Genomic DNA, 13462 nt, shown 5'->3' on the forward strand with positions numbered 1-13462 from the left:
ATATCACGCTTGCGCGTCATTGCGTTAAGAAATCAATCTGATCATCAAATCCATTACAACATCTGTCAGTCTGGTTTAGACTATGTTCCTAATTTGATCAGTAATTAAAATAGTGATACCTCTGCAAACTTTGCATTTTATTACTGCTTATCCATACATCAAATTACAGATAACATATATACAAGTATTATCTATAAGTATCATATTTTAATATTAATGAATTAAGTGTATATCTTAATCAGTGCCGTCTATGAACAATACCTTTTAGAAAACAATTAGGGGCGTAATTAAATGCTCGACATATCATTGAGTAATAATACAAAGATTTTTTTTACTACATACAGTTGAGTTCTGGTGATTTTTATGAACGTATTAATCAGTATCAATTTCTAAAAATATCGAAGAAATGTCTGCATCCTCGACTCACTCATGTCACACAAACGCCACCGCCCCATGTATACAGACCGCACACCCCTCCCCGTCATGAAATAACTATCCACCCAGCGTGAACCATGACGACCTTTCTGTTCCTGTCAATTTTATCAGTACCTGGTCATCACGTGTTCAGCCACGCGTAAACTGTAATATGGTGTGTTTTATTTCAGTGACTGCGGACCAAATCGAGTTACCAACAGAATTTAACAACTTTTCATTTCAAAATACAAGTCAACGTATTATGAGATATTTTATATAAAGACTAAATGGTAATATTTCAAAATAAAAAAAAAGTTTCACGTTCTAATATACGACTTTTCAGGACACGCACGTCTTTGTTTATCTACTACACTAAACCCAGATATATGAACGATTTTAACAGATTAAAAAGAAACTTTCTATCTAGTTACAGTTTTTGGTTTTGGAGTCCTTGACTATTCATTTAGGTACGACGATGTGTTCCGATAAGAATTAGATAAAATAAATAGTATTGTATAATATTAGCACACAGTTGTGTAGTCGTACTTATGGTACATGTGTACTTATGGTACATGTTCTTCGACTACTATTTTATGGTGTATGGGGAACTGGGAAGATTCCCACTCGAAGTAAATATCAAACTGAGAATGCTGTGTTTTTGGAATAGACTTATACAAAATGAAAATAAATTAAGTAGCATACTTTATAAACTAATCTCGAAGTTACATTTCGAAGGAATATACACATTTTAATGGAATCTTTCATTAAAAATATTTTTGACGAATCTGGTCAGTCAAATATCTTCCTCAATGAAATACAAATGATTAACAGTTTTTATAAAAGTTTTATGAAACAGCGCCTTCAAGATCAGTTTATACAAAAATGGTTCTCAGGTGTGGAAAACTCCTCAAGAGACAGACTTATCTAATATATAAAAAAAGAATTTGGATTTGAAAATTATCTTATAAAATTATCGGAAATGAATAGAGTATACATAACTAAATTCCGTACATCAAATTTAAAAATTCCAATTGAGACTGGAAGATGGCGTAATGTTGAGAAACGTTAAAGAATATGCCATTTATGCAATGAAAATATCGGGGATGAATTTCACTATCTTTTTGTATGTAAACACGAAGAAATAAAAAAAATATACGTATTAAATATATCCCACAGTATTATTATAGTAATCCCAGTCTTCATAAGATGGGTGGCTTTATAGGTATTTGTAATATCCAATTATTGAAGAAGGTGTCTCTATTCATTAGAAAAATGATGGTATTTTTGTAGATGTGAATAAAAGCTATGATAGTAGTACGGTATAAGTATTGTTAATTTTCAAATTAATTTTCCATATTTTAGTAATTGGTAATGATATATATTGTCCATCCTGCCACGTGCAGTTAAAAATGTAACTTGTATAATCCATGTAACACATTTTAATGTGTCTGGGAGACTATAATGAAATCTTTGAAACTATCTTCTGAGTTGCAGTGACATGGATTAATTACATATTAGAGTACCCGTACACTGGTTAGGCAAGTCTGTGAATCAAAAGCACGACAGGTGGGCTTTCCACGTGTTTTCGTGAGGTATGACCCCGTTGTCTTGGTCACGCTAGAACCCCGCGGCGATTTACATGCCAAGCCACGCAACCGTATTAGTTCTCAGGTAACTTTCTGGGTACACTTCGCCAATTTTCGTTATGGGTTCGTTGGAATGGCCACGCGTGTGATTTAGAGAGTTGCCGCTGGCGGTTAATCGCCAACCTTTGTCCATGGTCCGTAAACATGAGGTTAAAAGAGAAATTTTAGTGATAGATTGGATTAAATATCCCTCTTGCTAAATAACATTTTTTGTGAGAAATCGATTTTTATTTTTTTTTATTATATATATATATATACAATTAACCAGGCAATTCACGCTAAAAATATGTATATAACCAGAAATATAGTTCCATAAATGCACACGATACAATATAACACGTAACGCAATAAGTCGGTGGATTTTATGAATAGTAAAGAAATTTGTAAAGTGAGTTTGACCAAAAGACATAACGGCCGAGTATAAAAATAATATATATCATTACTGGGTTTGCGCTGGTGTTCCATAACTGAGGTCCTCAGATTGAATGGGGTCCTTTTAATACATCCTTGATATACAAAGTTCATTTGTTCATTTTTTTTTATTTCAAGTTTAATACGATCTTTGATCAATCTAAATGATTCAACCTGCGGGCCGATTATAAACAATCAGGTAAAAAGTGGTTTCAAAAGCATTTAGTGTTTCATGTACATCGACAAAACAAAAACACATCAAATTAATGAGAATAATTAAAACAGATGACATGGGTCGTTTAGCTGTACTTTTTTTGTAGATCAATCGATACAATCCATAAATATCTTCATGCGTGCTAAAATTCCTTCCACGGTAAAAAAAAATTGTGTGAGTCCATATTCGTCATATCTTCTAGGTCCAAAATCTGCTGCATAAAGTCCATGAATACATTATTGTTTTTGTCAAAACTGCATACTACTTTTAAAACCACTGCTCCGTTAAATCAGTATCGTTTAGTACAGTAGTTGAGTGATGACATGCTGTGAGAACACGTGGACGACATTACATCTTTTGCTTATCCGTACAGTTAATTGAAAGAAGTCTACAAATAGTCAATTAAAGAAGTCGTATCACCTGACTGGCTATAATGTTTAAAATTGTCTGAAAAATGAACATTATTCTTTATGAAAAATGTCACCGTGCCTCATGGGCTATGTCATGAATACTATTACCCAATCACATAAGAAGCGTACCTTGATTGGTATTAATTGACTCCGCCCCTTGTCATCACTTCTCTCGCTGAATCTTGAATTGACAATTTTTTCAATTCATTTTATTCCGACCCGACTTCAGTAACAAGCGGCCCTTTAATGACCTGGGGGTTGTTTTTTTTTCTGTGGGCTTAGTCGTTTATCTTCATAATTTTGAAGGGGGACTTCTAACACGACCATGAAGATTTGTCTCATACTGTTTTAGAGCTGATATTTCGCGATGACATAGTGACCTTGATGATGCAACATATCGATTTGATATGGTCCAAAGCTAGCTCGTGGAGTGACCGCATTTGTGTTAGGTACTTGAACACAACTAGAAGTGACTGGTTAGCTTGACAAATTTGGACGTTTACTAACCTAAGAATTAGGAAATTTACTAACCTAAGAATACGGATGTAACATATAGTAACTAGTACTAAGGGTCTATTTATACAGGATTTTTTCGCAGAGGACTTAGCTAGAACTGTAATAATATAGTAACTGAAAACATATATATATTCTAATATCCTGCTCAGTTGCACAGCACATGCGATACGGTAGCGATACAGTGACAGCGATACCGCCAGTCGACTATATATTGGGAGCCGTGCTCTCGTTATGGGTGAGTGGTCAACACACTAGCGAAGCTCGCCCGCCGGCTCACTGCGCTGTCGCCGTAGGGGGTCAATGAGAACAATAGGCAGTGGTATTTCCACGAAAAAAATAACGCTTTCAAAAAAAAAATAACGTTTCCAACGATACTCGTAACGTGGTCACGTAAATAATCACATGTTCTGTTGATGCTAACAAAGTTTCACATAAAAATCACGTAACATTCTGGCAATAACATGGGAAACAAAATCATTAACAATCATTGCTGACACTAACACGTGAAATGAAATGAATAACAATGCAAAATAAATAATAACATCAGCCACTAAATCTAACATCATTTAAAAAAGACAAACGCATGCAAAGATAGAGGTAACACAGCAGCAAATATATAACGTGTGCTAGAAAATAATAACATGCTTTTAGTTAAAGATAACTAAAATTTTGATAATAACAGTAAAACAGATATAACCAACATAAATATTTAAAAAAATCACGAATATGGTTAAAATAACAGTTTAACAACGAAAATTAACAGAACAGGGCTACCAGTGCATGCCATTGTATAACATAACATAACAACTTTGACCCTTGACCTTTCCCTATGTTAGGCGATGTTACCTTGATAATCCTAACCTTTGACCTTTGATCTTTCCAGTATGACCTTGACCCAGTCAGAGCGAGGCTATCCACGCCCTATAGAGCACGTTGGCATTCCCCAGGGGGTGAGGAATGAGAAAGGCTGGAACTGGTCGCCGACACATACCACCCCTGTCCATTACCTGTGGCATAAGGCTTAGTACCTGTCCGAGAGGAAGAGCGAGCTACAGCCAATCATAGACGAATGGACCCTCATCAACCAGTCAGTGTCTCATTCATTGTTTTTACCTCTAATTTTAGCGAGAAAAATCATCTAGGCCATGCCTGTTGTTCGATCATTTTTTAGCTCACCGTTTTGACTCTGACCCCGGGGGCAAGAGGGGCAGGGCCCACAATAGGAGAAATAGAGGTAAATCTTTTAAATTAATACTAGTCATATAGTTCTACTTGGATTGTAACCAAATTTGGCCCACAAACATTCTTTAGGGGAAGGCATTACAAACAGGGCCTATTGTTCATGATTTCTTTACTATGTTCTCAGAAAACGTTGAACCACTTTTATATATAGACATACTTTTACAATGTCAAGGTTAAATGTAGTGTTTCCAATTTGCCAACATTATATAGCGAAGCTTACTCGCCCCTTTGTTTACAAGTAGTTATAATTACTATTGTTTACCTATGAGTCTCATGTCCAATTATAAATGGGTTTAATATACATCCCACAAGGCCCGGTGTCATATCAAAAAAGTATCCCCCCATCAAAAAAGTATCGGATACTTTTCTGCCCATCAAAAAAGTATCCCACCCTATCAAAAAAGTATCCCCCCATTGTCTGTTTATGCTTTCCAAATAAAGATTGGTAATGTTAAGAAAATAAACAGAAAATCAGCAGTATATGCCTATATAGGTGACAAAGTGACTGTACAGGTAGTAAATTACACACTGGTCTACCTGTATTACATAACAGCACAGTGGGGGGGGGGGGGGGGTCACACCTGACACTGATACAGGTAGAGGGCACCTATAAATTACCTGTGTGTATATATATATATATAGCTACCACATCATCACCAACAGTGAGAATAAGCATCAATCCAAAACCAAACTATGAGATAAAATTTGTTTTGAAATGTAACTATCTAATTATACTTTTTAGTGTACAGATATAACATGAAACTTGCATTTTATGTATACACAATTAAATAATGCGACAGCTGTGTATACTATACTGCATGCACTATAGTCATATAAGTGTAATTAAATACATGTATATAGTAAGGAAATAATAATGATTATAGAGAATAGATAATATCTAAAAACTAATGTTAGAAATGCTTTAACTAATTTTATGTGATCAACAAAATAATACACAATTAAATTAAATACAATCAGAAAACTTTTTTAACATCATGGTATATTATGCTGATATATATGTTCCAATATGATTCGATCGATCATTAAAATAATTAGAGTTGGTGTTCGGGGAAGACCCCAATATAATGAAGCATTATGAACATGCCTGCAGATATAAATGTTATTGCAAATTGGAAACCTAATATTTTCCCAATAAATAAATGGTGTATACAATGTGATGTATATATTTTTTTATGATCAATTTGTTTGTTAAAGTGTCTGCATTGATCAAGATAAAATACATTATACAATACCATGATCAATAATTGACATTAATTTGTAATACACATGTAGAAGAAAGGATATATATAATTATCAGGGATTATCTCAGGGCTATACATGTAGCTAGCATTGTTTTTATCAATACCACACAACAATTAATACAATAGGTGGGGACCTGTTTTAGCATTTTATGGATGCAGACACAGAGGCAGACAGAAGATATTGGATGGGGTTGAACATTAATTGAGCTGCCAATATATGAGTTTTGAAAAATTACCTGTACAAATTTTTATAACATCATTCAGGGTTTTTTTGTGTTTGATATGCGTCAACATCCGACTATCTACTATAATATATAAATGAATTTGAAAATCAATTATAATCAATCATTATCTTTTTTCAATGAAATCATCTTTAAACTAAAATACTACTGTATGTACATGCATGTATGGTGCTCATTAAAATATCTTAGGGAGATTACAAAGTAAATATCTTTAAATCCAATTATGGAATGCATATATCACAATTTACGTGTTACAAATAATATTTAAGAGTTCAAAATGAATTTTGGCAGTAAAATCAACCACTGCAACAATCATCATACAGTGAAAATGCGTACTTATATGCATTAAAAACTAATTAGGTAAAAAATTTAATTGTAGGTGTGGTCTAACAAATTCATTTCACATTTCCACAGTGTTATTTAGTAAATATTGTGAATGGACTTCTGTAGGTATGTTTTCATCTAAACCCTGCATAGATCTAAAAAACATGTTTATCTTTCAATCTGAATGATTTTCACACCATCAAACATTTCACCCCGCTATGGACCATATAGCTTTAAGATTTGGAAAGCATATATATACTATATATATACATCAATAATTCAATCCTCAATATGTTTTAACTGGAATTTTACAAAACAGGGGAGGATAAATAAGTGTGTTATCTTGGGGGGATACATATCTGATGTCCATGCATGCATAGAAAAATTATCTAGGGGAGATAAGTGTAATATCAAAGGGGGATACATATGTTGATGGCATATCGAGAAAATATTAGATAGAAATTAGTGAATATCTAGGGTGGATACATATTTGATGGCCATCGAAAAAGTATCTAGGGGGAGATTAGTGTGATATCTAGGGGGGATACATTATTTGATGGCTATCGAAAAAGTATCTAGGGGGAGATAAGTCTAATATCTAGGGGGGATACATATTTGATGGCCATCGAAAAAGTATCTAGGGGGAGATAAGTCTAATATATAGTGGGGGATACATATTTGATGGCCATCGAAAAAGTATCCTGGGGAGATTAGTGTGATATTTAGGGGGGATTACATATTTGATGGCCATAGAAAAAGTATCTAGGGGGGGGAGATAAGTCTATGATATCTAGGGGGGAAGATACATATTTGATGGCCATCGAAAAAAGTATTATCTAGGGGGGAGATTTAGTGGTGATATTTCTAGGGGGGATACATATTTGATGGCCATAGAAAAAAGTATCTAGGGGGAGATTAGTGTGATATCTAAAGGGGGATACATATTTGATGGCCATAGAAAAAGTATCTAGGAGATTAGTGTAATATCTAGGGGGGATACATATTTGATGGCCATCGAAAAAGTATCTAGGGGGAGATTAGTGTGATATCTAAGGGGGATACATATTTGATGGCCATAGAAAAAGTATCTAGGGGGAGATAAGTCTAATATCTAGGGGGGATACATATTTGATGGCCATCGAAAAAAGTATCTAGGGGGAGATTACTGTGATATCTAGGGGGGATACATATTTGATGGCCTTCGAAAAGTATCTAGGGGAAGATTAATGTGATATCTAAGGGGGATACATATTTGATGGCTATCGAAAAAGTATCTAGGGGGAGATAAGTCTAATATATAGGGGGGATACATATTTGATGGCTATTGAAAAAGTATCTAGGAGATTAGTGTAATATCTAGGGGGGATACATATTTGATGGCCATCGAAAAAGTATCTAGGGGGAGATTAGTGTGATATCTAGGGGGGATACATATTTGATGGCTATCGAAAAAGTATCTAGGGGGAGATAAGTCTAATATCTAGGGGGGTACATATTTGATGGCCATTGAAAAAGTATATCTAGGAGATTAGTGTAATATCTAGGGGGGATACATATTTGATGGCCATTCGAAAAAGTATCTAGGGGGAGATTAGTGTGATATCTAAGGGGGATACATATTTGATGGCCATAGAAAAAGTATTCTAGGGGGAGATAAGTCTAATATCTAGGGGGGATACATATTTGATGGCCATAGAAAAAGTATCTAGGGGGAGATAAGTCTAATATCAAGGGGGATACATATTTGATGGCCATCGAAAAAAAGTATCTAGGGGGAGATTAGTTAATATTTAATATGTATTCCCTCTAGATATCATACTAATCTCCCCCTAGATACTTTTTCGATGGCCATCAAATATGTATCCCCCTTAGATATCACACTAATCTCCCCCTAGATACTTTTTCGATGGCCATCAAATATGTATCCCCCTAGATATAATACTAATCTCCCCTAGATACTTTTTCAATGGCTTATCAAATATGTATCCCCCCTAGATATCATACTAATCTCCCCCTGGATATTTTTTCTATGGCCATCAAATATGTATCCCCCCTAGATATTAGAGAAATCTCATTCTATAAACACACTGTACTTCTTTTATGGCCATCAAATATGTATCCCCCCCTAGATATAATACTAATCTCCCCCAGGATACTTTTTTGATGGCCATCAAATATGTATCCCCCCTTGAATTTAGATCTAATCTCCCCCTGGATACTTTTTCAATGGCTATCAATTATGTATCCCCCTAGATATTAGACTAATTTCCCCAAGATACTTTTTTGATGGCCATCAAATATGTACCCCCCCCCTAGATACTTTTTTTCGATGACCATCAAATATGTCTCCCCCCTAAATATTCACTAATCTCCCCCTAAAATACTTTTTCGGATGGCTATTAAATATGTATCCTCCCTAGATATTAGACTAATCTCCCCTAGATATTTTTTTCGATGGCCATCAAATATGTATCCCCCCTAGATATTATACTAATCTCCCCTAGATACTATTTTTCGGTGGCCATCAAATATGTATCCCCATAGATTTTAGACTATTATCTCCCCCTGGATTCTTTTTCGATGGCTATCAAATATGTATCCCCCATAGATTTTAGACTATTATCTTCCCATAGATACTTTTTCGATTGCCATCAAATATGTATCCCCCCTAGATATTAGACTTATCTTCCCCCTAGATATACTTTTTCGATGGCCATCAAATATGTATCCACCCTTAGATATAGAGAAATCTCATTCTATATACACACTGTACTTCTTTTATGGCCATCAAAATATGTATCCCCCCTAGATATCATACTAAATCTCCCCTAGATACTTTTTCGATGGCCATCAAATATGTATCCCCCCCTAGATATTAGACTATACTCTCCCCATAGATACTTTTACGATGGCCATCATATATGTATCCCCCTTGATATCATACTAATCTCCTCCTAGATACATTTTTTGGTGGCCATAAAATATGTATCCCCCTTGAATTTAGACTAATCTCCCCCTGGATACTTTTTCGATGGCTATCAAATATGTGTATCCCCCCTAGATATTAGACTATACTCTCTCCCATAGATACTTTAACGATGGCCATCAAATATGTATCCCCCCTAGATATTTAGACTCATCTCCCCCCTAGATACTTTTTTCTATGGCCATCAAATATGTATCCCCCCTAGTTATTAAAGAAATCTGATTCTATATACACACTGTACTTCTTCTATGGCTATCAAATATGTATCCCCCCTAGATATCATACCCAATTACCTCCTAGATACTTTTTCGATTGCCATCAAATATGTATCCCCCCTAGATATTAGACTCATCTCCCCCTTGATACTTTTTCTATGGTCATCAAATATACATTACGTACCCCTTGATAGTAGACTTCTCTCCATAGATACTTTTTCTATGGCTATACAAATATGTATTAATTCCTTCTAGATATGACACTTAAATCTCCCTAGATACTTTTTTGATGACCATGAAATATGTATCCCCCTAAATCCCACATTTCGATAGTACAAGTATCTCCCCCAAATACTTTCTTTTGGTCATGTATTTTAAATATATATTTATTTCAATCTATAGATATTTTATCAATTAATTTTCCCTTGATGGACATTATAATTATAACTGTACTGTACCTCCCCATCATGATATATTGTATAATTTTTGTCCACACGCACATCCTTTTAATATAAGTATCTCCCTGAGATGTTTTCAACAAAAACTGTAGAATTTATTTCCAGATTCATGCAACTATATATATATATATACCTGCATATATATAGTGTATATCCTAATATAAAGTTGAATTACATTGACACACCATTTTACACTTATATTCACTCATAAAATGATTTACATTGTATTCATCAAAATTAGTAAAATATATTATCTGAAATAAATATGACAAGTTTTATTTTATTTTTTTTCCAGATCCAAAATCATGCAATCAAATATGTATCCCCCCTATGTATCAATTGGTACATATATAGACATATAAGCTTATAAATGTGTTTGTATCTATATAACCAAGGTCTTGATAATTGAATAATCATAATTTATATGAATTGAAATATGTATGCAAGTAATGAGCTATATATATATATCGTTTTAAACATATGGTTGCATGAAAACATAAATAAATTGTATCAATTTGCAAGCACAAATAAAAATCATGGGCTGATGTACCTGTACAGGTAAACATTTGGTAATACCACTGTGTACAGGTGACTATCTGACAGTGCCTATATATAGACACACCTGTACCTGTCCGTCCCACCACTAATTAGGTTGTTAGGTAATACACTGACCAGGTGTAAATTAGTTACCTTGGTACTTGTAAAGGGACTCCTGGTATATCTTTATGACCATTTGATTTACTGCCAACTAAAATTATAACAATTAACTAATGATGTCATGGGGGGATACTTTTTCACTAGGGGGGACAACTTTTTTGATGGGCAAAAAAAGTATCCCCGGATACTATTTTGATGGGGCAAAAAAGTATCCCGGATTACAATTTGATTGGGAATAAAAAACCAGTTACATCATCACAATTCATTAACCAAACCAATGGGGCTTTTACTGGTAAACAAATTTTTGTTTATGATTGGTGATATTGATTATTGTTTCTATATTAAAAATCAAAGAGATGTTAGTAATGTAAATAAGGCTTACTGTTTTCCAAGTTAAATGCATATACTGATTAAAGTTGTCTTTTTCTGCAAACAGTTATTCCTATTTGATATAGATTTATTTAGTTTGTGCATGGATATCTCATCCTGGCCTGAAAAATTATATTACAATAGACTCTTCCAGCGTTTGAATTAGAAGAGATGGAATTGTCCAATAGGGGTGAGCAAGTTAATACCATAAACCCAGCATAAAACCGTTATGTTTTCTTTTAACAGGAGTTGAACGGACTTGAAGTCGTTGGTTCGAACAAGGCAACCATACACCCAGAACGCCAAGACACGGACATCGAATTTACAGATCTTTTCGATAAATATCCTGAGGAGGACGAGGAAACTTGTAAGCACTTGATAATAATCATTCCCTACCTAGAGGGTGTGACATGATAATGGAATCATTCCCTACCTAGAGGGTGTGACATGATAATAGAATCATTCCCTACCTAGAGGGTAGGGTGAATAAATCATTCCGTGATAATAGAATCATTCCCTACCTAGAGGGTGTGACGTGATAATAGAATCATTCCCTACCTAGAGGGTGTGACATGATAATAGAATCATTCCCTACCTAGAGGGTGTGACTGATAATAGAATCATTCCCTACCTAGAGGGTGTGACATGATAATAGAATCATTCCCTACCTAGAGGGTGTGACATGATAATAGAATCATTCCCTACCTAGAGGGTGTGACATGATAATAGAATCATTCCTACCTAGAGGGTGTGACATGATAATAGAATCATTCCCTACCTAGAGGGTGTGACATGATAATAGAATCATTCCCTACCTAGAGGGTGTGACATGATAATAGAATCATTCCCTACCTAGAGGGTGTGACATGATAATAGAATCATTCCCTACCTAGAGGGTGTGACATGATAATAGAATCATTCCCTACCTAGAGGGTGTGACATGATAATAGAATCATTCCCTACCTAGAGGGTGTGGGTGACATGATATAGAATCATTCCCTACCTAGAGGGTGTGACATGATAATAGAATCATTCCCTACCTAGAGGGGTGTGTGACATGATAATAGAATCATTCCCTACCTAGAGGGTGTGACAGTATAGATCCTCTAGAGGGTGTGACAGGATAATAGAATCATTCCCTACCTAGAGGGTGTGACGTGATAATAGAATCATTCCCTACCTAGAGGGTGTGACGTGATAATAGAATCATTCCCTACCTAGAGGGTGTGACGTGATAATAGAATCATTCCCTACCTAGAGGGTGTGACGTGATAATAGAATCATTCCCTACCTAGAGGAATCCCCGAGAGTTTTTAGGTCACCTGAGACGAAGTTTCGTATCAACCAAGTTTGACTGTATATGATTTTAGGAATGGTTTCTAGATAACAGTTAGAACAGCAGTGTTAAGCTTTGAATTCTGACTAAATTTATGATATATTTGAGTTATCTGTCCTTGCAGGTAGGTATGGATTGTTTTGTCATGATTTTATAACGTGATGAGTATGAGTATAACGCCATATTTTTATTAGAAAATGACGTAATTTTTGCTCACAAAGTAACGACATTACAATTTGTAATAACCTACAATGGAGATAATTCTCAACTTTTCATAAACAGAATATACCAGAAATAGATATTTTAACACCAGGCAATTACAAACACTTGTTTTTGATGTTCAAAATTGTCACAGGAAAAAATAGTCTTCCAAGTATCTTAAACATTGCATCACTCCTAAAAACTTTTACCAAACAGTTGTTTTAGATTTGGCATGTAGCCATGAAATTATTCACCCCTAAACACACATTTAGACTCTTCTAAATCAAAGACAAGTCCAGTCTATTACGAAATTTCAGGGGTGAAAGTGTCCGGTTGTATGTTATTTTCTTTGCTAAAATCTTCCCAGTGTCCAATATTATTACTACTAAAAAACACCATCAGTTGTTTGTGATTTTAATAACCAAATCAACAAAACATTTTTTTCCCTTTGACAGGTGTGATTTTACCAGGTGAGACGATGAAGGTCCCGTTTGTATTTAAATCTCCTAGTGCTGGGGTGTTCCATGAACAGTGGAGGTTTGAGACGCATCTGACCCTC

Source organism: Argopecten irradians, chromosome 13, assembly GCF_041381155.1.
Source record: "Argopecten irradians isolate NY chromosome 13, Ai_NY, whole genome shotgun sequence".
Lineage (NCBI taxonomy): Eukaryota > Metazoa > Mollusca > Bivalvia > Pectinida > Pectinidae > Argopecten > Argopecten irradians.